Below are 7,957 nucleotides of genomic sequence, written 5' to 3' on the forward strand. Positions count from 1 at the left end.
TTTTACCCAAAGCTTATAGACTTTTTATAGACTTTTTCACGTTTGCACCACATTTAAAAAGAGAAGTCTACTTTGTTACCATCATTTCAGCATTTGTTTACATAGTTTTTAACAATTTTAACAATCATATACAGTTTATACTTAGCGTGGTCCTAAAGCCCTCCACATTTCCACTAGGGAAAAGGGAAAAGGAAAAAATACAAGCCTGCTTAGTTGTACAGAAAGAAGAGAAACAAATATATGTTTATGGGTTGCTAAGGTTATTAAGTTATATAAGTGTACATTGTTAATACCAAAAATGATAAAATGGAGTCTTCATTAGTTAGTAGAATAAATTCTTCGTTAGTTACATTTACACCTCCTCAGTTAGGAACCTCCTTTTAGTTATGCTTTAAGTTTAGGCTGAAAGTCACTACAGAGATATATTAGATAATTCAAATTCAGCTATCATAGGAAATCTAAAACCCCACACTTACATGATAGTATAAACCCATTCCATTAGGTGTCTCCTTTTAGTTATGCTTTAATTTTGGGTTAGTAGACATACAAAATTAGATTTAATAATACAAATTCAGCTTACTTAGAAGGTCTTAGACCCCAGATTAACTTCTTAACTAGTTATATTACCTATATAGCTACGGAAAGGAGGGAAAAGAGGAAAAGAATTTCAACCACTGTGTCACATTTCCGTTCCCCAAGCTTCTTAAGGGGGTCTCATATTGAGGCTTGTTACGTCTTGTGGCTCCCATTGAATAATGTTCTGTCCAGTTGGTCTTTGGCTTGTTGTAGTCTTTCCCTTGGAGTATACATCGATAAATCTTGGAACAGTTGTACCTCCTGGACTCCAGTATCAGTACAGATGTTTTTCCAAGAAGCTCCTTTCAGTCGATTGCTTTCACCGCAGATCCATATGTCTTTTAATTGATTCTTGTGTACTGTTGCTTTGGAGTGGCTGTATATCTTCTTAGGTAGGGTGTCCTTATCTGAGCTGCAAGACTCTGACATCCCCTTTTCCATCTCCATAATTTCAGATTCCTCTTCTGCTGGTAATTTTCTACCTTGTTTAGAGCTATCATCAGCCACTACTGTTGGTTCATCATTCCTGTTGGAAACTTCTTCCTTAATGCCTTTAAACTCCATGAGCATATTTTTAAGCAAGCCATCTGTAAATTCTTTCAGGTCTTGGGTTTGTTTCTTTAGAAGATATGCAAATTCTTTAAGCGTAAACATGTTCCAGGCTTAGAATTTTGTTAGACTTAGGCAATTTTGCATATGTTGTTTCCAAAATATATTTGCAATTTTGCAAATAACCAGTAGAGGTCCTACAGAGTCCTAACGAAAGCAACAGTCTGTTTTGATGTTAAAGCAATGTCTCTGGAACTTAGTTCTCGCGAGATCTTTCCACCCACGGCTCTTATCTCTCTTATCTCCGAAAACCAAAACAGATGCAATAAGAGCTGTTACTTATTAGTTTGAGTTAATTTAAGTCCTTCTTCTACTTAGAAAAGAAAATTAGCCTGCCTCATATTGAGGTGGCTTCAAGCAGAGCCAGAAATGGGGGGAAAAGTAGAGACGGAGAAGCGGAAGAGCACTTGCATCTCTGCGTTGATTAATGACTTAATATCTTGGAATTTGGCAGATGTCCACCCCCTCCGTTCTGAACATTCATTTGCAATGAATCGTAATAGAGGATCAAAGTAGATTCACTTATCTTCCTGTCACTCTAGCTTGCTTGAATTAAAGAAAGCAGCTTTCCACGCCGAGAGTTTATTCCAGGGAAGAGGGTGCCGGGGGAAGCCCCACTCACTGTTTGTAGGCTCGATCTGATGTCTGCCAGATGTTTTCACTCCGGAGTTGTGGTGAGTCGAAGGTCTTACAGGGAGGTACCCAATTAGCTTTGAAGATTAAAATAAGCTTTGTAGATTGCAGAGTTGAAAAAGAAGGAAAAGGAGGAAAAGATTTTAAAATGGCGGACGGCGCTTGCTGGACCCTGTGCACACTGAGCTTACGTTCCAGTGGGAGATTAATTTCCCTGCGGAACAGAGAGGCCCCAGAGATTCACAAGGAATTCCTGAGAAGATTGTGGGTGGGTTAGCGTACCCAAAACCCGATTCTGTCAATCACAGCAGCGATTGACCCTCAGTGGAACAGGAGCTCGAAGTATTCGAGCTATCCAAGTGCCATGGCTCCGCCTTCTTCGATAGTACTAATTTTTTAGAGGGATCATGGAACACTTGAGCAACGTCTGTCTCAGAGCATCGGCCCCTCTCTTCTGTGCAGGTACCTCCAGCCTTGCCTTGCCATCAGTACAACGGCAAGCTTCAGAGACATCTTGGTCCTGGCATTTTTTTCTCTGGTTGCATTCAGTAATATATAGAATCATAGAATCATAGAGTTGGAAGGGGCCATTTAGGCCATCTAGTCCAACCCCCTGCTCAACGCAGGATTAGCCCTAAGCATCCTAAAGCATCCAAGAAAAGTGTGTATCCAACCTTTGCTTGAAGACTGTCAGTGAGGGGGAGCTCACCACCTCCTTAGGCAGCCTATTCCACTGCTGAACTACTCTGACTGTGAAATTTTTTCCCCTGATATCTAGCCTATATCGTTGTACTTGTAGTTTAAACCCATTACTGCGTGTCCTTTCCTCTGCATCCAACGGAAACAGCATCCTGCCCTCCTCCAAGTGACAACCTTTCAAATACTTAAAGAGGGCTATCATGTCCCCTCTCAACCTCCTTTTCTCCAGGCTGAACATTCCCAAGTCCCTCAACCTATCTTCATAGGGCTTGGTCCCTTGGCCCCAGATCATCTTCATCCCTCTCCTCTTTACCCTTTCAATTTTATCTACGTCCTTCTTGAAGTGAGGCCTCCAGAACTGCACACAGTACTCCAGGTGTGGTCTGACCTGTGCCATATACAACGGGACTATGACATCTTGTGATTTTGATGTGATGCCCCTTTTGATACAGCCCAAAATGGCATTCACCTCTTTTACCGCTACATCACACTGCCTGCTCATGTTTAGTTTACAATCCACAAGTACCCCAAGGTCTCGTTCACACACAGTGTTACCTAGAAGTGTATCCCCCATCCAGTAGGCATGCTTTTCATTTTTCCGACCCAGATGCAGAACTTATCTTTATTAAATTGCATCTTGTTCTCATTTGCCCATTTTTCCATTCTGTTCAGATCTCGTTGAACTCTGTCTCTATCTTCCGGAGTATTTGCCAGTCCTCCCAATTTGGTGTCATCTGCAAACTTGATGAGTAGTCACCGGACAAAGGTTGCCACAGGCCAGGATATTTTTACAGGCCGTGATCTGAGAGAGTCCTGTTGATGGCCGGGCCAGTCAAAAGAGATAAACTATGTAGGCAAAAAAGGCTGAAATCAGCCAAAGCAGTGTGTAATCCTTCTAAGAATACTTGTCTGGTTAAGCTACAATAACTGTGCAATTACAGCTGTTTTGAAGTTCCTTTGTCAGTATTTAAATGAACAAAAGAGGTTATACAGAATCTATTCCTCATGCTCAATGTCTCTTGAGAACATTACCAGGCACGCTGTTCTTTGTGTCTGGGCCAGGCAATATGAACCATACCTGTATGCTTTGAAGAGGAAGCCAGATTCCTGGAACTGTGAGGGGGTGAGGGGGTTGAGAGTGTCCCCTGCTCGAAAGCCCACCCCATTGGCCAGGGTGGGGTGGGATGAGCAAGAACTCCAAGGCTGACAAGTTCCTTTAGATTCCCTCCATACAAACACAATGAAAAGTCCAGGAAAAAAGAACTCAGCAGATTTAATTTACAATGTGTCAACTCTCTTGTAGTGTCTTCCTGCCAAGGAGAAAAGGATTGTGCAAATGTTTAAATTCTCAGAACTCTTTCCCTGACATTACATTAATTCCTGGTGTTCTGTGTGATGTTTATGTCAGATGCAAATCTGATGCTGGTAAGTGTTATATGGTTTGCCTTTCAGTTGTTAATATGTATGGATTTGTGATGAGCAGCGAATGATTGATATTATTTTCGAGAGGAAATTCAGGGCTTCCTGTTTAAAACGTACTCCAGGGTCTATTAGAATTTTTGAGAGGGTGAGTGATGCTAATGGTCATCACAGTACCCTGTGATGCTTTAGGATGCTTTGGGCTGATCCTGCGTTGAGCAGGGGGTTGGACTAGATGGCCTGCATGGCCCCTTCCAACTCTATGATTCTATGAGTCTATGATTCTACCCTCATTGTTATTATGCATATTAAGAATTCATCACTTTATATTCACCTTTGATACATTACCTTTGTGTACAGTCTTTGCCCCTGCGCGAAACACTTTGAAAGTGGTAGCTACCGGACGGCACTTTTGTGAAGACTACAAGTAAATTAGAAATAAGAAATAGGAAAAAAAAAATCATGATCTTTCGTCAGTGGATGGCTTTATTTTTATTGTACTCCATTCAGCCCCGGCTCAGGATTCTCTGTGATTTTGGCATCCTAGGGGGTTTTTTTGGTTTTGTTTTTTGAGCAAGTGATCCTAAGATCTCTCCCCCCCCCCCCAATCTTTATTCTCCTGGTGGCTCACTGGAGGCATTGGTGAAGGACTTGCAGACAAACCTTTCAGCCACTATTGATACAATCACTCCCCGGCACCCACTCCACTCCTGCCGCACACTGGCTCCATGGTATCCCATGAGGCTACGGGAGAGGAGAGATGTGAGCTGGCTAGAGGGAGTGTGGAGGAAGACTCGCATTATAGGTTTGTGTGCGGCATCCGAATTGGCCATTCCAGTCCAACGCAGCCAGTGCTGTGCAATGGGGGTGGAGGGGAGGGGAGGCGCAGACGCTGGTGTGCAACTGGTGTGCTGGTGTGCACGGAGCTCTGTACCTGCGTGTGTGTGCTGACTGACGCCCGTGTCTCCCCTGGACTGGAATGGCTGACACTGCCATGCACAACCCTACCGCACGACGAGGTAGGAAGAATATCTTATCTCACACTTACGAAGGCGTATGAGATGGCAGTTAAGGCAGATCAATGGGAGTTCTATTGCATCAGCAAACTCTTGCCTGGCACAATTATTTAGGGTAATTTGGACCCTTACTGCCCTCAGGATGGGGCACCGAAATTTGAGTCAAGTGGAACTTGGCTGTGAGGCACTAGTGAGCTTTTTCACACATAAAGTCTTGTCACTCCGCCAGGACATTCCTTCCACAGTTGCTACAGAACGGGAACTGGAGGCCCCTTGGCCATCTTGGGGGGACATGTTTGATGGCTTCAGGTGGCTCTCAGAAAATGAAGTGGACAAGATGCTGGGGAAGGTGACGGAGACCACCTGCGCCCTGGACATTTGCCCATCTTGATTACTCAAGATGAGTGACCAGCGGATAGGAGGCCCTCTGAGGGAAATTGTCAACTTCTCCCTGTCTTTGGGGGAGTTCCCAGAGGTGCCGAAGGGGGCGGTGATTTGACCTTTACTGAAACGGCCATTGCTGGATCCACGGGACCTAGTCAGCTCCCACCCAGTCTTGCATCTTGTGTTTCTGGGAAAGGTAGATGAAAGGGCAGCCATGGACAAGCTCCTGGCATGGTTGGAGGAAATTTCAGTGCTCAACCCATACCAATCAGGCTTCCATCCTGGCCACAGGCTGGAGACGGTGCTGGTCGCCTTGACAGATCATCTCTGGCACCAGCTTAAAACAGGCAGTTCTGGCTGCATTTGATGAGGTTGACCATGCATTGTTAGGCCACCACCTTCAAGGGCTGAACTCCTTTCTCAGGAACTGGACACAGAGGGTTGCATTGGGAAAAAAGTTATTGTGTTCCTCCTAGTGGGAAATACTCTACTGCTGATCAATTTGCTGGTTAGAGGAAAAATTGGAAAGGGAACAGCATCTCGGATGCCTCAACCCTAAAAATTCTGCTTATTGTTACATTTTCTGCCACTGGGTTTTGTGGGAGCCCTTGGACATTGCTCTGCCCATCAAGTGCAGTTTTACGAATGTTAACTGTTGAATATAATTCCACAATCTGGAGGTCATTTCTCAAAGATGTTGACAATGCCGCACTGAATACGTTGCTGATTTTTTCTAAAACTTTTTTTATCAAAAATGCTACCTGCAATAGTTGAAGCAAGAGAGATAATTGCCTTGAAATTGTTGCTGATCTGACATAATAGATGGGATTTCTGCAATTCTCCTTCACAGCCTCCAAGAGTCTTTTCTGAAACAGCAGCTTCCTCCAAAGCAATGTGCTCCAGCCAGTTACTGCACGCAGTTACTACACTTTCTATTATTTTGTGATTGCTGCCATCGAAATAATGCTTTTGATGAGACTCCTGTAACACTTACAGTCTTTTAAATTTGTACTTAAGGATCTAGCATGCCTTAAGGCAGTTACAGCTTGATAGTCACAGAAACCTGAGGAATGAATATAGACTAAGCTGTGAGGTAAGGATACTGGACTAGCAATTCATGAGCCAAAGGCAGGAGGAGCCTTAGGGCAGTACTGGGAAACTGGTTCAACAAAATACAAATGATTCCTGCAATCAAGATTATGTGTGTTCCTGTCTTGGAAGTATCTGAAATGTATTCCAGTTTTCCCTGAACATGGGAATCATCATTTCCAGACATCCTCCCATTGTCAAAATCATGTATCTACATGCTTGTGCCATGACTATTGTGACTCTATTTTGTCTTTCTTTGCTGCTGGTATCTGCATATATTTATAGTGGCTAGATTAGGTTCCAAAAGGGTTCAGAAGGTAGGAAGTATGGGCCTGGTATTTGCCCCCTCTGCCATTCCATCAGGAGGGGTAGGTGGTGTTTGGCATGGGTTTTCTCTGCGTCCTTGGAGCCCAGGTCAGGCTGCTATGACTAGTGGCTACTTTCATTTCACCATGACCGATTATGCATGGGGTGGGTAATCCTGGCAGCAAGGAAGCAGTGTTAATCTCTGATTATGCATGATGCTGCCACCATCCTGGACCTGGCCCGGCATCGCACCCTGGATGGCCTGTGGTATGCAAATTAAGAAACTTCCAAGTTCCCCGCACTATCATGGGTGCCATCTGCAGCCCTCTTAGAATCATAGAATCATACAGTTAGAAGGGACCTCATGGGTCATCTAGTCCAACCCTCTGCACTATGCAGGACACTCACGATCCTATTGCTCATCCACTGTAACCTGCCATCCCCTTGAACCTTCACAGAATCAGCCTCTCCGTCAGATGGCTATTCAGCCTCTGTTTAAAAATGTCCAAAGATGGAGAACCTACTACCTCCCGAGGAAGCCTGTTCCACTGAGAAACCGCTCTAACTGTCAGGAACTTCTTCTGGATGTTTAGACGGAATTTCTGTTGCATTAATTTCATCCCATTGGTTCTTGTCCATCCCTCCGGGGCAAGAGAGAACAATTCTGCTCCATCCTCCATATGGCAGCTTTTTAAATACTTGAAGATGATTATCAGATCTCCTCTCAGTCATCTCCTCTCCAGGTTAAACAGACCAAGCTCCCCCAAACTTTCTTCATATGTCTTGGGCTAGCCTAGTGCATAACGGAAATCTACAGTGTCAATACGGAGAATGAAGCAGTTGAATGATATATTTCTATTGCCAGGAATGATGGATATTGAAATACAGCCATGCACATATGCCAATCACACACCCCTAAAAGTTGAAATGAGATATGAGAGGAAAAATCTAGATTGGTTAATGCATAGGCAGCTAGTTTCAAGAATGATGGCGGAATTAATTTTTACACTGAATTTGAAACTCAGATAAAAATAAATAAGCCACATCTCCTAAGTCAGATATACAAGTGCCTATTGAAGATGGATACAGAAGATGAACAGGTGAAGAATTGCATGATCAAATGGATGCAGAACTTTGGGCACACAATTCAAGATGAGGAATAGGAACAATTATGGTCTAAGACTTTAAAGTTAACCAAATCCCAATACCTAAGGGAGGGCTTGTAC

Source organism: Paroedura picta, chromosome 5 (assembly GCF_049243985.1).
Source record: "Paroedura picta isolate Pp20150507F chromosome 5, Ppicta_v3.0, whole genome shotgun sequence".
Lineage (NCBI taxonomy): Eukaryota > Metazoa > Chordata > Lepidosauria > Squamata > Gekkonidae > Paroedura > Paroedura picta.